This window comes from Cervus elaphus, chromosome 14 (assembly GCF_910594005.1).
Source record: "Cervus elaphus chromosome 14, mCerEla1.1, whole genome shotgun sequence".
Classification (NCBI taxonomy): Eukaryota; Metazoa; Chordata; class Mammalia; order Artiodactyla; family Cervidae; genus Cervus; species Cervus elaphus.
In genome coordinates, this window is record NC_057828.1 from 78,236,924 (window position 1) to 78,249,584 (window position 12,661).

Consider the following 12,661-nt stretch of genomic DNA (forward strand, 5'->3'; position numbering starts at 1 on the left):
GGAGGCAGGTAGGGTGGTCTGGTATTCCCATCTCTTTAAGAATTTCCCACAGTTTGTTGTGATCCACACAGTCAAAGGCTTTGGCATAGTCAATAAAGCAGAAGTAGATGTTTTTCTGGAACTCCCTTGCTTTTCCAGTCCCGTGCCCACTGCTGAGTTTTCCAAATTTGCTGGCATATTGAGTGCGGGACTTTCACAGCATCATCTTTTAGGATCTGAAATAGCTCAGCTGGAATTCCATCACCTCCACTAGCTTTGTTCGTCGTGACGCTTCCTAAGGCCCGCTTGCCTTCACATTCCAGGATGTCTATCTAGCTCTAGGTGAGTGACCACACCATCGTGATTATCTGGGTCATGATCTTCTTTGTACAGTTCTTCTGTGTATTTTTGCCACCTCTTCTTAATATCTTCTGCTTCTGTTAGGTCCATGCTGTTTCTGTCCTTTATTGTGCCCATCTTTGCTTGAAATGTTCCCTTGGTATCTCTAATTTTCTTGAAGAGATCTCTAGTCTTTCCCATTCTGTTGTTTTCCTCTATTTTTTGCATTGATCGCTGAGGAAGGCATTCTTATCTCTCCTTGCTATTCTTCAGAACTCTGGATTTAGATGGGTATATCTTTCCTTTTCTCTTTTGACTTTAGCTTCTCTTCTTTTCTCAACTATTTGTAAGCCCTCTTCAGACAACCAGTTTGCCTTTTTGCATTTCTTTTTCTTGGAGATGGTCTTGACCACCACCTCCTGTAAAATGTCACGAACCTCCATCTATAGCTCTTCAGGCACTCTGTCTATCAGATCTAATCCCTTGAATCTATTTGTCACTTACACTGTATAATCGTAAGGGATTCGATTTAGGTCTTACCTGAATGGTCTAGTGGTTTTCCCTACTTTCTTCAGTTTAAGTCTGAATTTGGCAATAAGGAGTTCATGATCTGAGCCACAGTCAGTTCCCGGTCTTGCTGACTGTATAGAGCTTCTCCATCTTTGGCTGCAAAAAATATAATCAATCTGATTTTGGTAGTGACTATCTGGTGATGTCCATCTGTAGAGTTGTCTTGTGTTGTTGGAAAAGGGTGTTTGCTATGATCAGTTCTTTCTCTTCATAAAACTCTGTTAGACTTTGTCCTGCTTAATTTTGTACTCCAAGGCCAAACTTGTCTGTTACTCCAGATATCTCTTGACTTCCTATTTTTGCATTCCAGTCCCCTATGATGAAAAGGACATCTCTTTTTGGTGTTAGTTCTAGAAGGTCTTGTAGGTCTTCACAGAATCTTTCAACTTCAGCTTCTTCAGCATTACTGGTCAGGGCAAAGACTTGGATACTGTGACATTGAATGGTTTGCCTTGGAAATGAACAGAGATCATCCTGTCATTTTTGAGACTGCACCCAAGTACTGCATTTTGGACTCTTTCGTTGACTATGATGGCTACTCCATTTCTTCTAAGGGATTCTTGCTCACAGAAGCATATATAATGGTCATCTGAGTTAAATTCACCCATTCCAGTCCACTTTAGTTCACTGATTCCTAAAATGTCAATGTTCACTCTTGCCATCTCCTTTGTGACCAGTTCCAATTTGCCTTGATTCATGGACCTAACATTCCAGGTTCCTATGCAATATTGTTCTTTACAGCATCAGACTTTACTTCCATCAGCAGTCACATCCACAACAGGGTGTTGTTTTTGCTTTGGCTCCATCTCTTCATTTTTTCTGGAGTTATTTCTCCACTGATCTCCAGTAGCATATTGGGCACCTACTGACTGGAGAGTTGATCTTTCAGTATCCTATCTTTTTGCCTTTTCATACTGTTCTTAGGGTTTTCAAGGAAAGAATGCTGAAGTGGTTTGCCATTCCCTTCTTCAGTGGACCATGTTTTGTCAGAAGTCTCTACCATGATCTGTCCATCTTGGGTGACCTTAAAACTATCACAGCACTGTTAATTGGCTATTTTCTGTTATAAAACAAAAAGTTTAAAAATTTTTATATGTTAATAATCCAGGTTTTGAGTTTGTTTTTCAAATATTTTGTACTGTGTAGGTGCTAATTGACAAGAACTTTTTTCTCTGTTTGCTAACAAAGTACCAACAAAACTGGGTCTGATACTTCACAACTACAATGCATGTTTCCATACATTCACCCATTTGGTTCTCACAGTAGCCCTGGGAATAGGTATTGTTGTCACATGACATATTGATTTCATCAACAAAGAGATTAGAGTGTGTGTAAAATAAGCAAGACTAGTCTCAGGAAACTGTCTCAGAAAACCTGAGAGGCAGCCCCAAGGTCAGGGGCTCCAGAGTGAAAGAACTGAGATGATCTCAGGGTCAAGCCAGTCTTTCCCTCTCCCCAACCCAAATCATCTCTCTTCCCAGAAATATTTCTTTTTCCTTCCTTATTTCTCTTTTCCTCATGAAAAAGATGAACAGGGAAAACAAGCAATATCAATTGGCCTTTCCCTCTGCATAAAATGCAGTTAAAATATGGATCAAATAAAATGCTAGGTGATCAACTGAAAAATCAAAGCAAAGTGAGATTTGGTTTAACTTAGGTCTCCTCGATTACTGAAAATTCCTTCTCAGAAATGCTTGTTTTAGGGAAATACAATTCTGTAAAGATTTTTTTTTTTTTTTTGATGTGGACCATTTTTAGACTTTATTGAATTTGCTACAATATCGCTGCTGTTGTTTATGTTTTGGTTTTTTGGCTGGGAGACCTGTGGGATCATAGCTCCCTGAACAGGGATCAAACTTGCACCCTCTGCTTCAGAAGGAGAAATCTTAACCCTGGACCACCAGGGAAGTCCCTAGAATTCTTCCTATTCTACTTATTTGGAATCACTTGTTTTCATCTTCCTGTTAAATCTGTTCCTATTCTATCTTTTTCTTTTATATTTAGAAATTAAACAAAATAATGCAATTTTCTTTAATTTGAGTGGTCTGAACCATTTTTGGTTTCTGTGTTAATGTTGATGATTTTTACATGTAACCATGTAAGCCACACAATTTACTGATACGATTGTGTGCTATTATATATATTATATAATTTTTATTTATTATTTTCAACAATAAATTGAATATTTAAGTTATGTATTTTTATACAAATTCCAAAGAGTAGGTGAGATTTCAATTCTCAGATGAGGTAGAGAAATAACATGTATCACGCATTGTAACTTTGTAAAAAGGAAGTATAAGAATCAGCATAGTATAGATTTAGGTCTTTGTTCTTTGATTCTCTTTTCTAAATACTTTCATATTTCTTTTTCATTAGTGAGAAATGAAAACAATTACCAAAAAATAGCAAAATCTTACAAAGAAAATCTGTGCTTTTTGGAAGTATCTCACTGTTGAAGGGTTATAGTCAATACCTCTTGGTTCTCCTTGTACTTAACTTGAGAGCAAGGAGTACTGAAGTTTTTGAATAGCTATAATTATACGTTTAGCAAGCGTTTAGTCTATAATTTTTGGTTTTTCTTGCTTGAAGTTTCATTTTTGCTCAGACTTCCTCTTCTTGTCTGTCCCATCACCTCCCCTGCATATTTCTGCTAACTGTGTGATTCTTCCTCCTTCTGCCCATGTAGGTTTAGTCCTTGAGTCTGAGCAATAGTGAAAAGTAGATGGATTCCTGGTTTCCTGAAGGCCTGGAGCTTCCAAGTGCTTGAAAACTGTGAACTGCAATTTTTAGGCAAAAGGCTAAGGCTTGGTCTGGAGCACAGAATGATTATTCCCATCCCTTCTTCCTGATAGCTGAGCAATGGCACGTAAAACAAATATGAGTCCAAGGTGACCGTCTTCTCCTTGTGCACGCATTGCTAGCCAGGGAAGCTGCCCTCCCGCCTCCTGTCCCCTCCTCGGACCCTCTTCTTCCTCCCCCTCTCTCACCCCACTGCTGATCAACCCTTCCACCCCAGAAACATCCCTCCATGTCTTGATTCAGCCTTTCCCTTCTGGTGGGATGAATTGAGAGAGCAGCATTGATATCTATACTACCATGTACAAAATCAGGCTTCCCTGGTGGCTCAGCTGGTAAAGAATCGGCCTGCCACGTGGGAGACCTAGATTCAATCCCTGGGTCGGGAAGATCCCCTGGAGGAGAGCATGGCCACCCACTCCAGGGTTCTTGCCTGGAGAATCCCATGGACAGAGGAGCCCGGTGGGCTACAGTCTGTGGGGTCGTAAAGAGTTGGACACGGCTGAGCGGCTAGGCACTGCACAGCACAAGTGTAAACTGGATCCTAATGGAAGCTACTGCGTAACCAAAGGGGCTCAGTCAGTGCTCTGTGATGACCCAGAGAGATGGGATGGGGGAGGGGAGGGAGGCTCAAGAGGGAGGGGACATTTGTACGCTTATGGCTGATTTCGTGTTGCCTACAGCAGAAACCGACGCGACGGACACGAGTTTGGGCAAGCTCCGGGAGCTGGTGACGGACAGGGAAGCCTGGTGTGCTGCAGCCCATGGGGTCGCAAAGAGTCGGACACGACTGAGTGACTGAACTGACAGCAGAAACCAACACAACGTCGTGAAGCAATTATCCTCCAATTTAAAAAAAAAAGACCCTTCCTCTTGCCTGGAAGAGCTTTCTTGTATTTGTCTGGGAAACAAGGCCTTTGAAGCCCATTTCCAATGTCAGCTTGGAGGAACCAAACTTGTTGGATCCTCCAAGACCCCAGTGATCCCTTCTCCACCTTATAAGACTTTGCACTGACCTGTCAGAGGACATTTGTCAAGCTTCACTTGCCCTTTTTTACTCTCTCTCTATATATACGTATATACTTTTTTTTACACTGACACTTTTCAGCTGAAGTACAACAAATAACCCTATTTCCTGTGAAAAGCTTGCAGAGCTGTCACCTCGGGTCTTTGTGTGTCTTTGACAGTATTTAATGGTGTCCCCATCCCCCATGAAGCTGACGGCTCAGGGGCACATTCTGTAGACAATCTGATGGTTCTAGTCTAAGGAACTTGACCTGAAGTTGACATATAGTCCTCTGCCATCCCCTCGGCTCCCTGTTCTGAAGGCTCCGCATTCTCCCTGAAGAGTCTGTGTGTTAATTCAAAAGGAGGGAGGAGCCAGCCCCCAACACGCCAGGTTGCTTTGAAGGTAGGCATGGGCGTGTCTGGCCATTCCTCCTGGCTGAATCACCTGAAAGCCACCCTCCACCGGAAGGACGCCCCAAGTCCTTCCACTTCTCTGGTTCCTCCCATTTCCTTGTAAGTTTTGGAGTTTCCCAGGATTCAGTTTTTGGACCATTTCCCTTTTTTATCTACATTCCCTCCAGGGGTGATTTCATTCTGGCTCACAGGTTTAAACGCCATCTACGTGCTGATGACGCACACACGGAATCTGTACTTTGCACCTCCATTCTGAACACCAACAGCATCACATTCCCTTGGCCGTTTAAAAGGCAGCTTGCCTTTCACAAGTCCTAATCTGAGTTCCTGGACCCTGGGGAACCTGCTTCTCCTATATTTCCCCCCGTTGAAGGAAATGGTTGTTCCGCTCACATATTTCATCAAGACAGAGTCATTCCTTCTTTCTTTACCCAGATCAAGATCTTCAGCAAATCTGTTGACTTTTTTTTTTTCAAAATAAATTCAGAAGCTGATTTCTCACCAGCTCCTTAATAGCACTCTAATTAAAACCACCATCATCTCTTGAGTAGTAGATTGGCCTTATTCTATGAACTGCTCTTCTTTATTTAAAAAAAATATTTATGTATTTATTTGGCTGTATCGGGTCTTAGTTGTGGCACGTGGGGTGGCTGCATGCACAGTCTCTAGTTGCCGTGTGTGGACTCAGTAGTTATGGCCCGTGAGCTTAGTTGTTCCCTGGCATGTGGGATCTTAGTTCCCCAACCAGAGATTGAATCTGCACCCTCTAAATTGCAAGAAGGATTGGTCATAGGACTGGTCAAGGACTGGTCATAATCACTGGACCAACTGGAGAGTCCCTACTGACTGCTCTTCTCTTCCTGTTTTGGCTCCACTTAAATCTGTTTTCTCTGACTGTGTGGATCACAATAAACTGAGGAAAATTCTGAAAGAGAAGGGAATACCAGACCTCTTGACCCGCCTCTTGAGAAACCTATATGCAGGTCAGGAAGCAACAGTTAGAACTGGCCATGGAACAACAGACTGGTTCCAAATAGGAAAAGGAGTACGTCAAAGCTGTATATTGTCACCCTGCTTATTTAACTTATATGCAGAGTACATCATGAGAAACGCTGGGCTGGAAGAAGCACAAGCTGGAGTCAAGATTGCTGGGAGAAATATCAATGACCTCAGATATGCAGATGACACGACGTTTATGGCAGAAAGTGAAGAGGAACTAAAAAGCCTCTTGTTGAAAGTGAAAGAGGAGAGTGAAAAAGTTGGCTTAAAGCTCAGCATTCAGAAAACTAAGATCGTGGCATCTGGTCCCATCACCTCATGGGAAATAGATGGGGAGACAGTGGAAACAGTGTCAGACTTTATTTTTGGGGGCTCCAAAATCACTGCAGATGATGATTGCAGCCATGAAATTAAAAGACACTTACTCCTTGGAAGGAAAGTTATGTCCAACCTAGATAGCATATTAAAAAGCAGAGACATTACTTTGCCAACAAAGGTCCGTCTAGTCAAGGTTATGTTTTTTCCAGTGGTTATGTATGGATGTGAGAGTTGGGCTTTGAAGAAAGCTGAGTGCCGAAGAAATAATGAATTTGAACTGTGGTGTTGGAGAAGACTCTTGAGAGTCCCTTGGACTGCAAGGAGATCCAACCAGTCCATCCTAAAGGAGATCAGTCCTGGGTGTTCATTGGAAGGACTGATGCTGAAGCTGAAACTCCAATACTTTGGCCACCTGATGCAAAGAGTTGACTCTTTGGAAAAGACCCTGATGCTGGGAGGGATTGGGGGCAGGAGGAGAAGGGGACGACAGAGGATGAGATGGTTGGATGGCATCACCGACTGGATGGACACGAGTTAGGGTAAACTCTGGGAGTTGGTGATGGACAGGGAGGCCTGGCGTGCTACGATTCATGGGGTCACAAAGAGTCAGACACGACTGAGCGACTGAACTGACTGAATCTGTTTTCAGTACAGCAGTGAGAATTATCCTATTAAAACAGCCAGAACAATGTCATTCCTCTGTTGAGGGCCTCATGGCGCTTGTCCAGCCCACTTAGGGTAAAAATCAGGTCCTTTACCAAGGCATCTGAAGGCATCCACCTTGGATGCCCTTCAAGTTCTTCTGACCTCCTTATTTGGGAGGTCACCTGCTGCCTCTGAATTCCTGCCTTCCCCTTTCCCTCTGACTGCAGTGCTTTTCCCTAGAATCCGCTGGCAACTCAGCCCCTGAGCTGCACCTCCTGAAGCCCTCGCTCCAGAGCCGTGGTCCACAACAGGAGAAGCCCCCGCAACGAGAAGCCAGCGCGTCCAAAGTAGAGAGTAGCTCCCACTTGCCGTGACTAAAGCCTGTGTGCGGCAACGGAGAATCAGCACAGCCAAAAATAAGTGATTTTTTTTTAAGCTTGGGGAGTTCGGGGCTTTTTAGGTCATGACCACCCATCTCCTTGCATGACCCCACATTAAATCTTTCTCTGTTCCAAACTCTAACATTTCAGTTTGTTTGGCTTCACTGTGGGTTGAGTGCACAAACTTGCATTAGCAGGATTTATTCCTTGAAAGGATATTCAACTAGATTTAATCCAGACTTGGTATGGTATGCACAGTTCCCTGGTTGTCTAGTGGCTAGGATTTGATGCTTTCACCACCATGATCTAGGTTCGGTTCCCAGTCAAGGAAGATGTGCTTTTTTGAGGCTTCCCAGGGAACACTAGTGGTAAAGAACCTGTGTGCCCATGCAGGAGACTTAAGAGACGTGAGTTCAATCCCTGGGTCGGGAAGACCCCCTGGAGGAGGAAGCGGCAACCCACTCCAGTATCCTTGCCTGGAAAACCCCATAGAGGAGCCTGGTGGGCTACAGTTCATAGGGTCCCAAAGAGTTGGACACGACTGAGGGTAGGTGTTTTCTGACTGGCTGAGGCGTTGAGTGGGTATGTCTTAGTCTCCAGGTCCTTGCTGTCCAGTGAGGAGTGTACATGGCCACAGGAATACAGCACAAAGCTGGTGAAGAGCAGAGACTCGGGAGCAGAGAGCTCAGTCTGGGTCCCAGCTCAGCCCTTCCTCTCACTGCGCCCTGGAGAAGGAGAGCTAAAACCAGTACCTACCTAACAGGGCTGTTGTGAGATTAAACTAGCTAATAATTATAAAGCACTTAGAAAAGTGTCTAGCACAAGTTAACGGCACATTTAAAAAAATATAATTAAATAAAAAGTGTTCAAAACCTTATTTATTCCCGTTATCTCATCAGCCTCACAGCTCACGTCCTTACGATTTTCTGTCTGCCCAAGAGGACTCACATCTCTACCCTGACAGGTCCTACTTTATTCATTTTTTCATCAAATTTATTATTTCAAGTAGAAATTTTGTTTTCAAGGCGAATTCCTATGGCTAAAAGGAATTGCCTGTAGCATCGCCATTTAGAAAAAGTGCTTCATTTTGTGATTTATTCTAACATAATAAAAACTCCTTTCTTTCCATTTAATTTTCTGTTAGTGCCTCAATTGATTTCTAATTACGAAAAACTGGGGTTTGGGAACTTCCCTGTAGTCAGTCCAGCGGTTAAGACTCCTCCTTCCGATGCAGGGAGTGTAGGTTCCCTTCCTGGAACTAAGATCCCATGTGCCTTGTGACAAAAAAATAAAAACACAAAGAGAATAACAATAAGAGTGGTAAATAATTAAAGAAAAAAGAAAAGTTAGGGTTTGGATTAGCTACAATACATTGGTAAACTGTGTTCTTGAGAATTTTCACTATCAGACAATTTAGGGATAAGGTAAAAGGATTTAAACAAGAATCCAGAGAGGGAATGAAAGAAAAGCAAGACACTTCTTTTTCCCTGCACTAAATATAAAGTTTTTTTTTTCTTTTTTAAGGTGTAACCTAGGTGAAGTTATTTAAGTCAATAAATTTTTCAGGAATTTCACAGACTTTGATTCTTTCCAATTAGTTTAGTTCCTCCAAAGTCATGATCTTCCAGATGAGAGGCATGCATGCTCACTTGCCCACTTGTGTCCCCGTGGACTGTAGCCCACCAGCCTCCTCTGTCCATCCAGGCAAGAGTGCCGGAGAGGATTGCCATTTTCTCCTCCAGGGGATCTTCCTGACCCCGGGATTGAACCTGAGTCTCCTTCGTCTCCAGCATATGCAAGTGGATTCCTTACCCCTGAGCCACTTGGGAAGCCTCAAGGCGAGATTGTTGTTGTTTCTCAGTTGCTAAGCCGTGTCTGAGTGTTTGCAGCCTGTGGACTGCAGCACGCCAGGCTTCCCTGTTCTTGACTGTCTCCCAGAGTTTCCTCAAACTTGTCAGTGTTTCCATCCAAGTCCTTTCAAAAAGAGGTTTTGCTCAATCCACAGCTGTCATATCAGCAAGACGCTTTATTTCCTAGTCCTTAGTATTTGAAATGTATATCAAGGGCAGATTTCAGGGGAGTTCTTTATTCAATGATATGCTTCATGCTTTTTGCTTCAGAATCTCTTTGAACAAATTTGCAACTGAAAGTCAGTACCCTTGAACAAGAGAAACCACAGGATCTCAGACTTTTGTATTTCAGATGCCATTTCTCCCAAAGACCGACCCCCTGGCAGCTGGGCCCTAGCTTCTCAGGGTGTAGGGTAGCTCAGTAATGGTAACCAAAGCCCAAGACGCTGGGGCTACACCCTTGTCCCTGATAAGGTGGGTGATCTTGGGCACGTTACTCAGCCTCATCCGTGAAACATCGTAGATAAATCAGGTCCCGGGTCATGAGTCTATCTTGAAAACTAACTTGGATCAAGCGTGGGAAATGCCTGCAGGGAGAAAGCACTCCCTGAGTGTTATTGTTGTTAGCCTTTGGATAAAGCAGAAATCATGCCAAAATAACGTGTGACCTTCTTGCCTTTCACACGGCCTGCGTTATCGCAGCGAGTCTGTCTAGCAGACTTCTGAACTGGGCAGGTCTTTTCGGGTCATCACGACCGTGGTACATCCTAGTGCAAAGAGCTATTTGCATGGGATACACCTCAGGCTTGAGTTTTGACCACGTTGTTTTCTAGCCAAGGGACCTCGGGGTGTTGCTCTCCTTGGCTGAAACCTCTGTTTTTTCTTCTCTAAACGGTGATAGTTACACCCACCTTTTTCTGTGGCATGGATCAGAGATAATCAACAAAAGACGCCTATTGTCATGACTGGCATAGAGGCAGTTCCTGGTAACTGTTAGTTATCAGTTTCAGCTGTTGAAGTGCTCAGGTGAGGAAACAGCAGCGGCAACAGTAGGTGGCCTTACTGGGTGTCCTGGGGTCGATCTGCAGTTTATAAGCCGATTTAGGTCCTGAAGTCTATGGCTTGCCCACGTCAAGATACACGAATGAACACCATTGAAGTTTTGTAGAGTTTGATTTACTTGCATTTGCTTAGGAGAAGCAACAACAACAACACAACTGTGTAGGTTCCCTGGTGATTAAAACCGTGCTTCCAGTGCAGGGGGCATGGGTTGGATCCTTGGTCAGGGAACTGAGATCCTACATGGCGCACTGTGGGACCCAAAGTCACACACACACAGGACAAAATAATGACAATAATGATAACAAAACACAACAGTGTATAGTAATTCCTTGAATTCCAAAGTTTGAAAACTACGGACATAGACTGAAGGAAAGAATGAAAGGAAGGAGTTAAACGGAGCAGGACCCTATGGTCCTACTCCCCACCCCACCACCATGTTCTCTGCCTGCCTTTTGTCTATGGAAAACTTAGTCAAAGAATAAGTTTAATCAGAGAGGTGAGAAATGCTGAAACAGAGGCAAACAGCCCAAGGAGACTACATAATAGTAATGTAGTCATTAAGCATAGTCAAGGACCTTTAGCTCTTTCTCAAGGGCTATAGGTAATATTCTGAGCCATATCCTGTAAGCTGTCTTATAGATACTAAAACCCCAGGTGGAGAAGTTAACTACACAATGGCCAGACTGTACCCAGGACATGAGCTGCCACAATTCCGAGAACTGACCTCAAAGAAATTGGAACAAACGGACTCTGGAACTGAAGTTTAACTATACTTTAAAACAACCAAGACGATGCTGGTCAGACCACTGAAGACCAATTTGAAGATGACTGTTAGAGATGACTGTGCTGTTTCTGCATGTAGCCTTCCCCCTTCCCCCCTTCCCCCGCTCTCCTGCTTTCTATCTATGAAAGCTCTTGCCCCACTGGTCGCCAGTGGAAGGGGAATTGGCCATTGGACAGGTTTCCTTGACCCGCCCCGCCCAGTTGCTAACATCTGAAATAAAGTGAACTTTCCTTTCCACCAGCCTGGCCTGTTTATTGGCTTTTGAGCAGTGAGCCGCCTGATCCCACATGCTCTTTCGGTAACAAGAAGGTCTGGGCTTTCCAGTTTTTCTGGCTTTCGGACAAATACCAAATGCTTAATGATGAGTGGGGTAGATTAGACAACTGGGAACTGTTTCTAATTGCCTGGAATGTTGGCTCTACTCGTTTTACTATTAATCTATAACCATAACATATATTATTAGACATGCTTGGTTTTGTGAAGGTTAAACAAAATAATGGAGGAGAAAGTCACTCAGAGTTAGATTTTAATGTCAATGTAATAGACTTGTGTTGAGACTTCACCCTTCATCTTCCAGAGGTACTTCTTTATCAAAGGAAAATAAATTCTATAAAATGCACATTTTTATTTGACATATTTTAGATCAGTCTAGCGGAGAAGGCAATGGCGACCCACTCTAGTACTCTTGCCTGGAAAATCCCATGGATGGAGGAGCCTGGTAGGCTGCAGTCCATGGGGTCGGGAAGAGTCGGACACGACTGAGTAACTTCACTTTCACTTTTCACTTTCATGCATTGGAAAAGGAAATGGCAGCCCACTCCAGTGTTCTTGCCTGGAGAATCCCAGAGACGGGGGAGTCTGGTGGGCTGCCATCTATGGGGTCGCACAGAGTCAGACATGACTGACGTGACTTCGCAGCAGCAGCAGCAGATCAGTCTAGAAGTTATAGGATCTGAAAAATCAATCAGTCCTTCACTGTATATTTTGTGATACAAACTAGTTGACTTGAACTCCAAAAATTTCATGGTGCTGCTGAAACCATGTAACCAAGTAACAAGCTTTGGGTCTTTTAACTGAGGTTACATATGTGGTTCCGGGATATAATGAAGCTCAGGTTCTTGACATTTTTATCACAGAAAGAATTCAGTGAGAGACAACGTGATAGGTAAGAACTGGATTTATTTAGAGACAAAGTGTATAGTCCATCTCAGAAGGCAAGAACAGTCCTTGAAATATGGCATAGTTAGTTTTCATGCACTGAGTAATTTCATAGGCTAATGAGTGGGAGGATTATCCCAATTACTTAGGGAAGGGGCAAGGATTTCCAGGAATTGGGCTGCCACCCACATTTTGGTCTCTGATGGTTGGTCTCATAATGGTCATGGTGCTGGTGGGTGTATCAGTTAGCTAGCTGATGTTACAATGAATTGTGTACCGAGGCTTAAGGTCTAGTGGAAGTCGACTGTCCACCATCTTGGACCTCCTTGGTTCTAATCACTTTATGTCATGTCCTCAGG